We start from the raw sequence: 17,751 nt of genomic DNA on the forward strand, positions 1-17,751 counted from the left end.
TCCATATTTTCAGGATCAATTTTAGGAGACCCCTCCACCTTCCCTATCGATGCATCTTTAAGGGTCAGTCAAATTTAGGTGTTGGAGTATGAGTATAGCCTGATTTTGAGGGGGCTAAATATAGTTCTGTCATGTGTATGTTGCATATATTGTGTATTCTTTAGTGGCCCTTGCTTGAGGGAAGAAGAAAAGTTGTCTCTGTATTCAGTTATTGCATGTTGTATATTTCATGTTTCACCATGTATACCTTTTAAAGCAAGCATAAGCTTCACTAGAAGGTTCCCCTCTTTATTTTCTGGTGATCTTTCGCAGTTCATCAGGACAAAAATTTGGACAGTGTGTTGCCAATGTAATTTCCTGTTTTTTAAAAAAGTGTTTTTCATGAGAGTAAACTTTTTACATGGTGTCACCAGCCAGTTTATGTACAAGTTCTAATCCTCTGATTTGAATAGTGTTAGCAGTGGTTTTCAGCCCTTTTAGACTCAAGTCACCCCTTGTTATACTCAGGGTACCACTTAGAAAATGCTAGGTCTTAGCGTTCACTCTTTCTTTGACTACAAAAAAATTAATAGAGCAATTCTTTTGTTGCAAAGAACTCCTACCACAACAGGTTAGAATATTTCTGACACTATAGTTTCCTCTTTGAAATCTCTGGATACATCTAGGCAAGTGGGTAGGTTTGTTTGTTTTGAGGTTTTTTTTCTTCCTTGGGGACAAGTAGCAACAGCACACCTCGCCTTGTCACTGATATTTGTCCCCAGGGAATGCCCATACCATGTGCTCTGTGGCGTGTGGCAGATTACCCTAGGTGGGGTAGGGGAGGTTGGGGCCAGCAACTGTGCTGGCCCCAGCAGCCTTACCTGAAGTAATAGGGGTCTCCAGGAGATCCAGCCATGGCACTTCTGCAGCAGGAAAGCCTGGCTAGCAGCTGGAGTGTGGCTCTGACCAGCCAAGCTCTAGTTTTGAGTGGCGTATGCTGCCACCATGTGTGCCACCCCACTCTTTTGGGAGCATGGGTTAGTCTGACCCTGGAAGTTCCAGAAAGTAAAAGTAGCAGTGTGGGGAAAGCCTCTGTGTGTGTGTGTGTGTGTGTGTGTGTGTGTGTGTGTGTGTGTGTGTGTGTGGTGCTGCAAACAGGTCTGCAGCACCATATACTGCACATCCACACTTGTCTGAATGCACCCGCTGAGTTTTATCTTGTGAATTGCGTGTAGATATTTGTATCCCTAACAGTGCCAATATTATGGGGCGCCCATGAAAGGATCGTACAGGGGTGCTGTGGAACCCTTATTGAGACTCACTGCTTTATCAAAGTGGTCATTACGTAGTGACAAACCCCAGTTTTGGATGTACAGGATTAGTGATAAGATGCACCGATTTCTTTAGTTCTTTCTGTCTCTAAGTGAAGTTGAAGGCATTACTTTCTTCCTATTATATTAAAAATAACAGGTTGGGATTTTTTTTCTGAACTGTTGGAAAACAGATATGCTGGTACAAAAACTTTTCAACAGGCATGTGCTAGCTTCAGCAGAAGTTTGATAGTGTCTCCAGGTCAGAACCAGACAGGGAGCAAGAGCCACTCCCATCCCAGAACAACCAGCTGCCTGGCAAACAGGGCAGTCACTGGGGATATGTACAGTCCAGGTTTCAGTCCCTCACCTGAAATGAGGCCAAGCTGGGATTTGAACCCATCCCACATTCCAGGTGAATGCTGTAACTGCCAAGTTATTTGTGGGATGGGATGGGAAAATTGTTTCCTGTCCCGTTCAACTAAGACGCGTCAGGCTTGTGCTGCTGCTGCTCTTTGTTTTATGCGTATGCACACACGTGCATGTAGTATCATCTTTTGTATGCACATACATTTGGTTTATACAGAAAATATAGGTAAGAGCTAAGGAGATAACTAAAATATTCAATGAGTTCCTTTATTACTAGCTACATGAAGCACATAAACTGAATGAGGCCACACTCTTTTCCGTTTGCCAGTATGTGTACTGTATATGTGGAGAGTGCCCTGGGTGCCTACCAGCCATCACATCAAGGGAACAAGACGGTACTGAAGAAATGCATGCTTCCATTCATAGTTGGGGCTTACCCACAGTTACAGGAATGCTGCCATGCTTTGTTGCTGTTAAAAGCAGCACTAGGGAAACATGGGCCCCCCTCGGGCCCCGGGAGAGACACGCCTGGGCCAGGGGTTAGCGAGGAGTTAGTTAGGGTACTTCTGGAGAGGCTGGACGTGTTCAAGTCTGCTGGTCCGGACGATCTTCACCCTAGGGTTCTACAGGAACTGGCCGAGGTCATTGCGGGACCCCTGGCGCGGCTCTATGAGCACTCGTGGTGCTCTGGTGAGGTGCCGGAGGACTGGAAGAGGGCCAATGTGGTCCCTATCTTCATAAAGGGAAAAAAAGAGGACCCGGGAAATTACAGGCCAGTTAGTCTTACCTCAATCCCGGGTAAGCTCTTTGAAAAAATTATCCTGGCACACATCCAGGAGGGCCTTGTGGGGGGGAATGCATGCTCAGGGGCAACCAACATGGGTTCATCAGTGGCAGGTCTTGTCAGACCAACCTGGTGGCCTTTTACGATCAGGTCACCAAATCATTAGACGCAGGGGTTGCTGTGGATGTAGTCTTTCTGGACTTCCGGAAGGCTTTCGACACTGTCTCTCACCCTGTCCTCATCAAAAAGCTGGGAGACTGTGGTGTCGATGCCCACACAGTCAAATGGGTCGCCAACTGGTTGGAGGGCCGCACCCAGAGGGTGGTAGTGGATGGGTTCTTCTCGACCTGGAAGGACGTGGGCAGTGGGGTTCCGCAGGGCTCGGTCCTCGGGCCCGCACTGTTCAACATCTTCATCAGTGACTTGGATGAGGGGGTAGAAAGCACCCTGTTCAAGTTTGCTGATGACACTAAGATGTGGGGGGATGTGGATGCACTAGAAGGGTGCAATAGGCTACAAGCTGACCTTGACAGGTTGCAACGGTGGGCGGATGAGAATAGGATGGGGTTTAACACTGATAAGTGCAAGGTGTTGCACATGGGGAGGAAGAACCGGCACCACACTTACAGGTTGGGGAACTCCCCTCTTGCCAGCACGGAGACGGAAAAGGATCTTGGAGTCGTCATTGACTCCACGATGAACATGGGCCGGCAGTGTGGGGAGGCAGTCAAGAAGGCCAACTGTACCCTGTCATGCATCCACAGATGCATCTCGAGCAGGTCCAGGGAGGTGATCCTCCCCCTCTATGCGGCACTGGTCAGGCCGCAGCTGGAGTACTGCGTCCAGTTCTGGGCGCCGCACTTCAAGAGGGACGTGGACGATATGGAAAGAGTTCAGAGGAGGGCCACTCGTATGATCAGGGGTCAGCAGGGCAGGCCTTATGAGGAGAGGCTACGGGACCTGAACCTGTTTAGCCTCCACAAGAGAAGGTTAAGGGGGGACCTTGTGGCCTGCTACAAACTGGTCAGGGGGGATCAGCAGGTATTGGGGGAGTCCCTGTTCCCCCGTGCGCTGCCAGGAGTGACCAGGAATAACGGTCACAAGCTGGCGGAGGGTAAGTTTAGATTAGATATTAGGAGGCGCTACTTCACAGTCAGGGCGGCTAGGGCCTGGAACCGGCTTCCAGGGGAAGTGGTGCAGGCTCCTAGCCTGGGGATTTTTAAAAGGAAGTTAGATGAGCACCTTGCCGGGGTCATCTGACCCCGGTACTCTTTCCTGCCAAGGCAGGGGGTCGGACTAGATGATCTACCTAGGTCCCTTCTGGCTCTAGCTACTATGAAACTATGGGGAGTACCAGATGCATTGGGAAGTACAAGGGGCAAGTTTTGTCCAAGTATCATAGCAAAATGAAGCAGTTAAATTAGCTGTCCACATGAGCAGCGTGGTCTGCTGAAAGACAATGGACAGTAACCTCTCTTTGCTGCTGAGCCAGATACCTAGTGTCTGAGGGTGGCGGGAAGCCCCACCTTGAGCTGCTGTTCACAGCATTCAGTAGGCTTTGCCTTATATGTTTTCTTATCTATTGTGTGTCTGTGTGCTTTGGCATTGAAAGGGGATTTAATCTTGTGTAATGTTTCCCTGGAGAATCGAGACAGCCTGCACCAACCTGGCAATCCTCTTGTGTGCTCCTAAGTGCTCTAATGAGATGGCAAAGGAGAGAAACAAAGTATGAGCTTAAAAAACCTTTGCTTTCTGAACCTCGCTGTTTCTTCCTGACCAAGAACTGGATGGCTCCAAATTCTTGACCTGCATGCAAAGTAGCCTCCTGAGGTTATATGAAAGAGGGTATAATATACCCTGGGGTACTTTCCATAGCTCTTGGTAACACACTCCTGAGAGATGACAATTAAAAATATTCCTGTTTTGTGTTGCTTTATTACTACTTTTGATTTATCCTGGTTTGTAGCTACTATGCAAATTTTTGCCTTTGCTGGCTAGGCTGGGGCATACAGGAATAAAAATAAATAAATACTACGTGCATCTCACTCCACAGTCTCACCATTCACATGCATGGGGAATGAATGGGCAGCTCTAATGCCTGGCTTCCTCACAACAGTGTTTACATTGGACTGGGCATGAGGTGGCTCCAGTGGGACATGCTGTGCTCATCATTGGTTGTGGGCAGCAGTCATGAGTCAGACTCAAGACAGAGGCTCATCCATTAAGGTAGAGAGTACCAGTCACCAGTGCCTGACGTACCAGTACTGCTGTGCAAACAGGAGGCTTACAACCACCAAAGTAACAAGCATTACTAGCTAGTGCACTGCTAGACTTCTGGTGACTCGATGTCTTTTAATTGTAGTTTTTAGTTTCCTCAAAAGCCTGACAGCTGGGAATTTGAGAACAATATCCTCATGACCCTCCCTTTATTGCTGCTGTATAGCACACGTGACTTTTTTGCTTCCCCTCTTACACTAAGTATCTTTTTTTTTTTATCACTGATCCACTTGATGCTTTAGCTCAGAGCCTCCTAAATTCATTCTTATGCCCTTTCCACCTACCCAAATGATAGTTACATTGCCAACAGAACACTGTCTATACTGGGATTTTCTTTTGTGTGTTAAGGGAGAGGGGATGATGAACTCTACATTCAGATGCGAGTTGAATGTTTATTATGTGTGTTTACCTTTGCTACTTTGCTGTTGGTCATGGTTCTGTGTCCAGTGAAGATGATTTGGGACTGTATTAAAAATGGCCTTGTGGTGGATGATCTGCTTTTAACACTGGCCTTAAATGGAGAGTGGCAGGCTGTGACAGTGGCAGGTAGCAGTAATTGTTGGATATGAAGTGTCTCACTTTGCCACAGTTCTTGAAGTTTTGTCCTAACCTATTCAGAAAGCAATACCAACAGAATTGCAAATCATCACCTCTTTAAATTTGTAACTAGTAATGCCCAGTGGGGCAGCCACCACAGGGATTATGGAATACAGTGCATAACTAACATGGGTACATCATTGGTAACTACAAAACAATGGGAAGGCATAGATGGATATTAGCTGGGAAGGGGAGGGGAAGAGGAAATTCCAAGCCCTATCACAATTAAACTGAGCTTGCTTAGTGATCTGAGATTAAACAAGGTGAGTTGAGTCTTTTGGTTTTAGTCTAGTGGAGGACACTAACTCAGGAGTTTTATTTTCTTCAGGTGTGAAATCCATGCCTGTCTCAGCTTGGGTCAGCAAGATACTATTGATTGCAGATCTATGGGTTTTTGGAGTTCTCTTAATTTTTTTATGGTCTTGATTACAAATGCTTTGAATGACAATGAAGAATTATATTTTCTCTTCTAAATATTGCACTGACAAATCAAATTGGTTGGGACCTAAGAGGGAACACACAACAGGTGCTGCTATATAAACACTTACTGCTGTGTGTAGTTTACTAATCCAGTATCCTGGGTGCATATAGCTATTACATAAATGCTAAAACTAAAATTAAGTTGTTGAACAAGAATAGGTTTTAGCAGCACCAAAGGTACTGCAAAAAGGCATTGCCAGGTATAAACGTTACCAGTTGCAAAGTATAGGGTTCGTATTAAATTCTGTGGTAGTGAGTTTTTACTTTTAATAGTTCTTTAGTGTTAGAATCCTGAAATAAGACATTAATGTTAAGGATCTGAAACTGAAATTTCTTTAAATTGTTTAGGTTTTTGTCAGTAAAGCTAGATGGTAAAAAAAGAATTTAGAAATTTGAAAGCATCCTGTGCTGTGTAGCATTCTTTAAAAAAATAAAATAAAATCAAGTGAAGTGATTCTTGTGTTGAAAATTCTCCTTTTTATTTGGGTTTGAAAATACCAGGTCCAGAGGTTTTGTTAACCTTGGAAATGCCTGAGTATTAAAACACAAATTATATGGAAGGCTCTTACATGCTATGAATTACTTGAAAATACTTTCTTGCCCTTGTAGCGGTGAGAGCATTATTTTCATAGGCAGAAGTTGAAACAGCAGTCCTTAAGTCACTTGATCTAAAGTGGATATCAATAGTTTTATTTCCTATATGCTGTAGTAAAGAAGATGGAAAGAAGACTTTACAGGAATGCCATATTTCTTCTAGGTATAACTCCTTAGTAAAATGGCAGGCAGTTTTTTGGGGGGAATAATATAGGAAACATTTTTGATAGCAAAAGGAATTCTTGATCGGGTAACCTCTTGTAGAGAGGTTGGTACATTATTGGGCAGCAATGCATAGGAAGTTGATGCTTTTATCTATGGTTGTTGAAACAGGAGTACAACAACTGTTTAGGCTGTGGGGAAGAGCATTTTTTAATGGTAAGCTCTATAAAGCCAGCCTTCATTGCTTAGGAAACCTTGTGGTTTCTTTCTTGAAACAGAGATCAACACAGCTGTATAAACTGGAAGGGAGGTCTTGTTAGGTGTATGCAAATGAACTTGCCAATCCAACATTGCTTTGAGAATCCCTTTCCTGTTATGGGTACCATCTTAAACCTGTCTATGAATTGGCTTCTTTTTTCTTCCCTGTAGCCCTCCCAGTTATTGTGCTTTTTGTTTTAGGTCTTATTATTTTTGGAAAGTTGTCTGGAACATTTTGTGCATGTGGCTCCCTACACATGCTGTTGGATTGAGTTAAAGCTGAAATATGAAACTTAGCTTCTGTGATGCAGCATGATGGGGAGGGGGAAGGAAGTGTTGATACGATAGTTTCCAAAAGAAATCTTTCAAATAACAGAAGGTTTTAAAACAGGTCTGGGGGAGCATTAGTAAATAATATTCTCCTCTTAGAGTTTTCTAGCTAGTGCTCCATGGGATTTATATAACTTATTTGCTGCCAAAGTACAAAAAAGGTAAATTTTGGAGTGTTTATTGGGCTCTGGAGCTGTGTGCTGCCCTGTTTACTGGATCCTAGCATATGGGGCCGCAGTCCATGGGGCTCCTTGCAGAGCATTGGGGAGCCCCCCCAAGCTTGATGACACATTGCTTCTGGCCTGGGGGCTGAACACTCTGGTCTAGATGAATTCATAGATGTGTGTAGTGGTCTTTCTAAAAAAGGAAATGCACAGAGTGAACATTATTTGTGGTCTGACAGAAAATGGAATTTTGTGGCATTGACAAATGTCACTACTTTGGGCCGGTACCATTCAGTGGTTTGGGAGACGAGAGCTTGGTGGGGACAGCCGCCTGAATGAAGCAGCATTGTAATTGCTGTCAGGAGATCGTTTCATGAGTTAGCTTTGGGACTGCAAATGTCTTAAGAACCTTTTACTATCTAGTGGGAAACTGGGCTATTTGAAAGCTGTCTGAAGGTAACTGCTGTTTTAACTTTCTGTGGTTGGGTGAACGATTTAAACCTACTGCTAAATGATCCAAAAACTTCTTTAAAATGTAATTCTATTTCTAAAAGCTTTTAATTAAATTGGTGTAATTTGTTAACTTAAAAGTAAACAATCTTGGAGCAGCTCTGAAATAAGGTGGGGATTTTTCTATTGACATTGTGGAACTTGAATTTTCTTTCAGTCATCATTTACTTTATTGATGCTGAGGTGACTACCTTTCCTGTTCAAACTCTTTTTTGGGGGAATATACAAAGAGGATTCAGGATTCTTTTTTTTAGGGTACTTAGGTATAACGGCACTTAATTCTCTTGAACTGTGTTTGCAGTTTACCTTAGGCTCCACCTGCACTGTGGCCATAAAACCAGAAGAGCCTTTGTTTTGCCTTTGGTAAAGAATGTAGAGCACACCCAGATTCCAGACTTCAGCAACAAGGGCCACTGTGTGCCTTCAAGAGCTAATAAATAATACTTGGAGGCCAAGTGGTTTAGAAGAAAAATAGATGTGCGTGAGGACCTTGTTCATTTTATCCAGGAAGTCTTGTGTGATATTTAAAAGCAAACCATTGGGCACTCCAAGCGTACCAGTTCCTTCTGAAACAATTGCTAAGAAAACCAAGGTTAAGGGCTCAACCTGTTTTCCACTAATATGTGCCTGTTAAGACAGCCAAAACAATTGGGAAGTGTCCAACAACCTTTCCTCTTACGTCCTTGGAGCATCAAAACTGGTGTGATCTTTTCTAACTCTTGTTTTCATGTCATAATACAGGAGCAGCCAACCTGCAGCATAAGTATCACAAGTGGCATGGGCAGCCTCTGTCCTGTGGCACATTAGGGAATGGATGGTCAGCACAGCAGCAGAAGGCAGAGCAGGGGATAAGGCAGGGATCATAGGGCAGAAAGCAGATGATAGAATACAAGATTAGGCAGGGAGCAGAAAGCAGAGCAGCAGATTTGAACAAAGGAAGAGAATCCAAGTGGCACTTGGAGAGGGTGTGTGGTTCAGTAGTAATATGCTTGCTAAAAAGGTTGTTCTCCTCTCTCTCCCACTGCCTTAAGATTGCACGTAATACAGAGACCCCTGCTCCTAAAGACCTGAGTTTTCAGAGGTTGGCAATATTTTTTGGGCAGAGTGCCAAGAACACCTGCAGTCTCCACTTGTAAGATGTTGGCATGCCAGGGGTTGACAACCAGGGGAGCCACAAGAGACCTGATCCTTGCTGTGGCAACACAGCCCCACAAATTGAAATTTTATGCTCAGGTATATTCAAACAATGGGAAAGAACAAGTAGCAACTTGTCGGGAACTCTGGTTAACCAGGAAGTGGTAGAGATTTGTGAGCTTTGGTGTGTATAGCACTCTTTGAAAAGGTGTATGGTGATTTGTTTTCATAGCTGTGGGAGACAGCTCTATATAGTCTTGTCTATTTTTCTGTTTCTCCTTAAAATTAAAAAAGGCAAGTATTGTTAATAAGTCTTGAAAAAGAGTTGCCTTATGCATTTCATATGTACAAATTAGAGGTGCACCAATACATTGGTCTCGTATCACATCAGCACTGATGTAAGAAAATTGACTATATCAGAAACTGGCTCTTTTTTGCCTAATGTGGCCGATACATGCAGCCACAGCATGCCCAAGGCCAGGAGTAGAGCCTGGCAGCTTGGAGAGCTGTGTCCAGCTGGTAAGTCTGTGGTGGAAGGGAAGAGGGGAGGGAATTTTGCCTTAGCACCCCCGACACCCTTCCCCCCCAGTGTCACCCCCACCTTCCCTGAGCACAGCCTGGGGCAGCCCCAGTCTGCAGTGGCAGCCCATCCCACCCCACCCCATGCAGATCTGGGGGAACATGCCCCATGCCCTTCCATGGTACACATAGTGGCAGGATCTGCCTCCCTCTCTTTGCGACTCCTGGATGAGCTGTGGCTCTGTCCCACGGCCTGCCCCACTCCCTCACCACAAAGGCCTCAATATGCCTGCCCTCACACTCTTCCCCTTCCTCCTCACCTTCCACAGCAACAGACTTACCAGCCAGGTGCTGCTGTGCATCGGAAATCGAATCGGTATCAGCCGATATGCCTTCTTTAAAAATTGGCCTAAAAATCTCTTATCGGTGCAGCCCTAATACAAATCTTTCAGAACAGTACAGTTCAGTGAAAGTATGTCTTATGCTTACTGTTTTTCCATGAAGTGTGCACTGTACTGTGTGATCTTTGCAAACATATGTTTTAAATTTTATCTTCCTATAACTCTCTTACCTGCCATTGTGGGCATCTTGGTTGGCCCAGCACACCACTCAGTTCTCTGAGTAACTGTGGCTAGAACCAAGTGTCCTTTGCAGGATCTCCTCCTAACTACAGCAAGTTTATGATGTGTGGCAGCTGTTAAAAGAGATGCCAGATTCTTTTGGGTTCTACAGAAATGAAGAAAACTGGATATGGAAGAAGCATACAAGAAGCATATATGGAAGACCTGGTGAATGTTGTCATTACCATTGTGTATTCCCAGGCATACACCTGTCTTTCTGGAGCAGGAGAGCTAGTACAGTATGATGGGCTCATGCAGGGCTGCTTTGGACTGGTCTCAGTGCCACCAGAAGCTGAGGGCTTGAGGGTCCATGTTAGGAATGAGACCAGAAGTAGCCTCAAGGTGAATTTCCAGTTCTGAAATGTGTCGGCAGATGTGGGTTGGTGGACGTTAGAGCTGAGCTCAGCCTGCCTATTCTTCCTGAGACCCTCTGCAGATACAATATAGTGTATAATCATATAGGCGTGCACATGTGGGCTGATGATAGTGACTCAAACTCCACATTAAGGAGGCTAGGGAAGTTGGGAGCTCCACAGGTAGTCACCTTCATGCTACATGTGGCAACTTAATGAGTAACTTATTGCTTATGCATGTGGTGTTTTGCAGTGAAAGATCCTTGGACATGTGATCCTTGTACATACCAGGGATTTGAAGCATCTACTGTACTGATTTCTTAAGTTTTTGTTGCAAGTGTGCTATGCTATTCTGTATGAATTTGGGGGTGAGAGGTAGGATGAGGAATCTATAGTTTTCTGGATTGTTTTGGGTAAAGGTTGATTCTCTTTGCTGGCTGCTATACCTATTTTAATGAGTAGCAGGTGGTCATCTTGGTTTGCTAGTCCGGGAATAATGTGGTGTCACTTGATTGGCTTGTGTAGATTGCTCTTGGTTTTTTTTCTATATGCTTCAGTAAAAGCTTTTAGCATAGTGACAGTTTCATCTTGCCTTGCAATGGAATAGACAACAAATGCATAAACAAATAATGAACTTGATTGATCTTGTATGCGTGGACTGGCAGAAGCTTCAGAACAGTGCAGTCAGACCTGCTGACCATTTACATTAAGCTAATCCATGTGTGAACCTTCAAACAGGGTGCTGTCTGGAGAACCAAAATGTAAACTCCAGTTGTAACCGAAGCGCAAAATAGACATGCAGCCATTTCAGTAGTAGTGTTATCTGCTGCATGTAGTGCCCCTCTTGGTTTTCCTTTCCTTCCTGTCTTTTATCATGTGTGTGCATTAAGTGAGTGCATGTTTCTTTGCTCCCTCAACATATAAGCTTCCAGAGTATCAGGGAACAATAGGCAGTTCTCCCTCCTGAACAGTCTGCAGGTGATGGTGGTGCTCTGGGAGGGAAAGAGCAATGACCTGTAAAGCTGTGTTGCAAGAGAGACCAGCATTTGTGCTTGCATTGGAGACTGCATGGAAGCTTGGCCTTGATTTGGGATCATAACGGATACTAGACACTTCATGGAAAGTTTCAGGTGCTTGGACTGATTCATTACTAATTTGAACAGGTACTCCTTGAGTTTCCAGTCCCATTCTGTACTCCTAGTTCTTCTGTGACACTGCAGTTCCTTGCCCCCTTTGCATTTCCAAAGCAGAGTCATTCATAATCTCCTTGCATCAGAATCTGCATGCTCAGGTTTTGTGGGCTGACTGGGTCTTTGGATCTCAGAGTGCTTGTATATAGGACAGATATATGACTGCACATGGTGCGAACATTTCCACTGGTGGTTTCTTTCACAGTAGAAATAGTCGATTTTTCAGTGGATCATTCAGGGATGGGAGTAGAGGGGGATCACACAGGACACCCACAGTCTCCCAACTCGCTATCCCACCTATCCTGTACATGGGACAGTCTTCATGGAAAGAGACTTTTGAGGACAGAGCTGACTTTTAGTCACTTAACACTGCTACCCTTCCTCCACTGAAGAGACTGCAGAGTTTTCAGGCAAAGACACAGCTCAAGCTTTGAGTTTTTCCTTCAAATAGTAATCCATGAGCAATGTTTTTATGCAGCCTGTACCAATGTATTAGGAAAAACATCTTTGATATGGCATAATAGTTCCTGAACATGAAATTATAGCTGCAATTAATAAGATAGTGCTAGCGGGCATTTAGTGTCTGACTTGTATATTTCAAATTTTGCCCTGTTTTGGCCTCTCTTTTGGGGCACAGGGTGTTTAAAAAATGAGATCAAGCCACTGTGTAAACTTCTACGTAACTTCCTCCCTTAACTAAAGCCATTTGCTCCCTGGGGAACTCCAGATCCTCCCTACCTGTGAAATCATTGGCCAACTACCATGAAATCCATTCCTTTTTTGAACTAGAATTTGTCTCAGAACAGGAACAAAGATGGCAGGCAGCTCTTAGCAGGTTGCATATCTAATATGCCTGCATACATCTCTGTGGAGAAAAGCTGGGGGGACATTCCTGACTTCCAGTTGGCGTTTTTTGGTCTTTTGGATACAGCTGCTTCACATGGTTTTGGCACTGTGGTGTTGTCCCGTGAATGCCTGGCTGAGCGAGCTGCCTCATAAATGCGGTGGTCGTGGTGAATGTTCTTGCTGCTGTTGCTGAAATTGGGGTGCATGTCTGTGCATTCAAGCTTCTCCCAGCATCCTTGGCTTGGCAGAGAAGGGGTTAACTGGCAACTTGGAGCCTGCACAGGACCCAGGGTAATATTTGGGAGTGGTCTGCAAGAAAAATGGGAGGTTACATTCCAGATAGTACAGTTTTATAAAGTGTCATCCAGTTTCTGGGGAAGAAAGTATGGCATGAGGTTGGGGGGGAATGCCAGGAGATGGTTGACTGTCTGAATACTCTAAGTGCGCTGCAAATTGGCTGAGTGAAGGGGTGAGTAGTGGCTAAGGCAGGTATGAGCTAAGGACAGAACTTTTATGGGGCAGGGAGAGAGATGGTGGGGAGTGTTCAGACATTAGATGGAGGTGAGAGAGGTGAGGGCACCACGCTACAAATTAAGGTAAGGGAAAATGCAGTAGCCTCAAAAGCAGAAAATGAGGCAATGTACATTTTGGTTTGTCCATTTGAGATTTGAACTTGAACCTAAACTCCCACAAATCTGCAGCAAGTAGCTTAAACTTCTTAAAAAATACAGGAACCAGTCTAACTTGTTTTCTTGAAATCTGATGGAATTGTAACCTAATAGCATGCCACATGATTTCTAGGTTTTTGCTGCCTCATAACTTTTGAGCGTGAGATTGGTAATATTGCTTTTGCTTTCTCAGTGCCCTGTCATGTGAAATTGGATTTTCCTCACCTTAACAGTAGCATTTGCAGGTATTCACACTTGCTCACAGTCATCCAGCCCCATAAAGGAAAAAACCTTGTAAATGTGTCCTGCAGAACTGCCTCTCTAATATGATTGCCTACTGCATTACTTTCTCAATGCGATATATTATATGGCATTTGGTCCTTAAAATCCTATCAGTAGCACTTTTGGCAGGATGCTGAATGGTGAAGAAATACTGAGTTGACGGAAAAGTAGTTAACATCTGGCAAATACAGTGATCTCTTTAGCTGTATACCTTTTTAAAATGGCATCCTGGCAAAGAGCTGAGAGACTAGGAGCACTTTTCTGATTAGACACGTTTCCCAAAGCCTCTTAAAGTAGAAAATGTGTGCTTAACATGTTCCAACATCATGGACTGTAAATGTCAGGACTTCCTAGGGTGTGGCTTTCTGGGCGGGTGTGGAAAATCCTGTTGACCTCAGAGGGTGCCTAGACCAGTCAGCTCTAGACTCTGGCTTGCGAAGTTCCCCAAAGCAGGAGACCAGCAAATCTGCACTTCCCTTTTCTCTGTGTGAGAGGTATTATGTGGACTCAACAGGTCCTGAACCCTGTGAGCTGAACTGCTGTAGATCTCTGCATGCAAATGTCATGACAAGACTTACCCTAGTGAACTGTGCAGAAAACTAAGGTAGGCTCTTGCCAAATAGAGGGGGGGACAGTAAGTGCTCTACATCTGGAGATGAGCTTGCTTGCAGTTCCTGTAATGAGAGAGATTTGAGGGACTGACTTTGTCCGAAGAACAAGAGGTCCTTTAAAGGGCAAAGAACTCAGCTATAACACTGTCCCTGGTTTTCCTGCCTGCACCTCTTCACATACAGCAGGCTTTGTGCTATTTCCTTTGTGTGGGTGGGTGCAGTTCTCCCACTGTCGGGTTGAGCCCTGGGCTACAGTACTACTCTGATCAACCATGCTTACTCAGCAGGTTTGACTAGGCCAGGGGCTGGCAATTATTTTGGACGGAAGGCCACTTACTGAGTTTTGTCAAGCCATCAAGTGCCACATGACAAGCAGCCAGGGGCAGATAAATATTTATTTTCTTAATTTTTTAGGGGCTTCACAGGCCAGATAGAATGGCCTAATAGGCCATTCTTTTTGCCCATCCCTGGACTAGGCTCAACATCTATGATCTCCTCCATTTGATAGTCTGATGGGTGGTAAATACAGTGACTGGGAGGATTTCTTAAACCAAAATAGGAACAAAACATTTGGAATATAGTATTTTAAGTCTGAGGAGGCCTGACAGTTTCAGTTACCCCCGTGGGTTTCTATGTCAATCTAAATAGCTCCCTGGCTTTCCCCTGGGAAGAGAGTATCCCTTTTCTTATCCTTTGATCATCTAGCTTTGCCACCAAGAACCAAAGCTGGAAACGCATCTTGTAACTTGATTGAATACAGATGTTGAATCTTTATAATAGTCATTCAGACACAGTTTCTTCACAGCCCTGAAATGTTTATTGTGGAAGGGGGGTAGGGGGAATGTTATCCTGAGCCATTGCTGGGATTCCTGCCCATCTTGCCTCTTAGACCTCTGTCAAGTTAAAGGGGCTAATTTGGATGTTTACTGTGAGTTGGGGTCAGCATTCAGCATGCAGAAACTAGTACCAAGCATTGCAGATGAAGCTTTGAAATTTCAGGGATTAGAGACTTCTTTATCAAAAACCAATGAGGAAACGCTTGGGAAACTATAGGCCGGTTAGTCTTACCTCGATCCTAGGCAAGCTGTTCGAGAAAATTGTGCTGGCACACATCAGTGAGGGGCCAGCAGGGGACTGCATGCTTAGGGGCAACCAACACGGGTTCATCAGTGGCAGGTCCTGTCAGACCAACCTGGTGGCCTTTTACGATCAGATCACCAGATCATTAGATGCAGGGGTAGCAGTGGATATAGTCTTCCTGGACTTCCGGAAGGCTTTTGACACAGTCTCTCACCCCGTTCTCATTAAGAAACTGGGGGGCTGTGGTGCAGACACCCACACAGTCAAATGGGTCGCCAACTGGCTGGAGGGCCGCACCCAGAGGGTGGTAGTGGATGGGTCCTTCTCAACCTGGAAGGACGTGGGCAGTGGGGTTCTGCAGGGCTCGGTCCTCAGGCCCGCACTGTTCAACATCTTCATCAGCGATTTGGACAAGGGGGTAAAAAGCACCCTGTTCAAATTTGCTGATGACACTAAGATGTGGGGGGATGTGGGCACACTGGAAGGATGCAACAGGCTACAATCAGACCTAGACAGGTTACAAGGGTGGGCGGACAAGAATAGGATGGGTTTCAACACAAGGTGATGCACCTCGGGAGGAACAACCGGCACCATACCTACAGGTTAGGGAACTCCCCTCTTGTCAGCACGGAGGCGGAAAAGGATCTTGGGGTCATCATTGACTCCAAGATGAACGTGGGCCAGCAGTGTGGAGAGGCAGTCAGGAAGGCCAACCGCACCTTGTCATGCATCCACAGATGCATCTCGAGCAGGTCCAAAGAGGTGATCCTCCCCCTCTATGCGGCACTGGTCAGGCCACAGCTGGAGTACTGCGTCCAGTTCCGGGCGCCACACTTCAAGAGGGATGTGGACAGCATGGAGAGGGTCCAGAGGAGGGCCACTCACATGATCGGGGGCAGCAGGGCAGACCCTATGAGGAGAGGCTACGGGACCTGAACCTGTTCAGCCTCCAAAAAAGAAGGCTGAGGGGGGATCTTGTGGCCTGTTATAAACTAGTCAGGGGGGATCAGCAGGCATTGGGGGAGTCACTGTTCCCCCGAGCACCTCCAGGAGTGACCAGGAATAACAGTCACAAGCTGGCAGAGGGTAGGTTTAGGTTAGATATCAGGAGGCGCTACTTCACAGTCAGGGCGGTTAGGGTCTGGAACCAGCTTCCAAGAGAAGTGGTGCAGGCTCCTACTCTGGGGGCGTTTAAGAGGAGGTTAGATGAACACCTTGCTGGGGTCATTTGACCCCAGTATTCTTTCCTGCCATCGCAGAGGGTCGGACTAGATGATCTGCTCAGGTCCCTTCCGACCCTAGAAACTATGAAACGCTGCCTGATCTTGGGAGAAGAGAGACAATTTTGTGCTATGTAGCAGCTCATCAGATCAGAAACCAGGCTGTTGTCACTGCCCAGGATTTAATTCTCCTGTGTACTGTATTGTAGAGAATACAGTTTTCTGGCTGATCCCTGAAGGGCATATGGGGGAGTGTCTATATTTTTGTGACACTTGGGTGTAACTTGTTATATCAAGAAGGTTTCATTGAAATAGAGGGAGAAGGGGGAATTTGCAGTGGCCGATATTGATATAAGCAGAAAGGACACCCAAAATAAAATAAAGTAGTGCGTGCTGGCATGAGTTCCACAAGTTTAGTCATTGTTCTGACTCATGGAAGGCTGAGGTTGACTTGGCCATGTAGTAGAGTAGTTTGCATTTATGCCCCTGCATTTTAAAACAAAAGTAAAGTCCTGTGCAATAGACACGACTGTTCTGGGGATGAGTGCATTTGCTGGCTGTTCAGGATCTCGCGCTCTCTGCTTATTGAGTATCTTGGCTTTCTCCCCAAGTTAAGGATTTTTTTTCATTCTAAATACAGTATAATCTTCCCTGAAAGAATTTTAACAGGTAACTGGCAGCAGCCGTCTTAATCCTTTTGGCACTGTGGAAGGAGAGAGCAGAGTGAAAAACATCAAGCTCTGATCCCTGAAACATGTCATAAATCCATTCTCACGCCACAACTGTGACATGGTGGCTTCACACCCTCCCTCCCCCAGCTTATTGTCGTGAGTTCTGGGGTGCAGACAAAGAAGTGTCATGCTAGCAGCCTGCACTCGTGGGAAGATTCAGGCCTCTTAACGTGGCAGCTTAAGTCTTGAGTTAAACCTGTACTTTGAGATGCCTTTGCCTGCCTTAAAACCTCAACTGCTGTTCTTACAGATCTATCAAACATTGTGTAATTTTCTTAGCTCCTTATTTTATTTTCAGTCACTAAGCTGTCTCCAAGATTAAACCAGCCTGTTCAGTTTCTGGCAATACTCATTTGCTTCAATTTTAACAGGGCACCTTAGTTAATAAGCTTTGCTGTCTTTCACATCTGTTACCAAATGTGCTTAAAACCACACGTTTCCTTCACTGTCAGTTGCATGAAAAGGACTGTTACTCAACTAATCAACATGAAAAATCCAAATTAATAACTCAGAAAAGAACCAAAGCGAAAGCAAACCCACTCTGGTACAGTGACCACATTCACTGAAGTGAAAACTCCTAGCTAAAAGCATTTTTCTTAAACTTACTTATTTATTTAAACAATATACATATTTATAAATCTAAAAAATATAATGGATCAAATACATATTGTATCCTCTGGACT

General features: G+C 44.9%; 1 protein-coding gene across 4 annotated transcripts in view; it reads left to right on the forward strand.

The window, feature by feature from the left end:
• Positions 1 to 17,751, forward strand: part of SUSD6 (sushi domain containing 6) — a 121,402-nt gene that overhangs the window by 37,675 nt on the left and 65,976 nt on the right. The window lies entirely within an intron of this gene.

Source organism: Crocodylus siamensis, chromosome 2 (genome assembly GCF_052110815.1).
Source record: "Crocodylus siamensis isolate JL-2025a chromosome 2, ASM5211081v1, whole genome shotgun sequence".
Lineage (NCBI taxonomy): Eukaryota > Metazoa > Chordata > Crocodylia > Crocodylidae > Crocodylus > Crocodylus siamensis.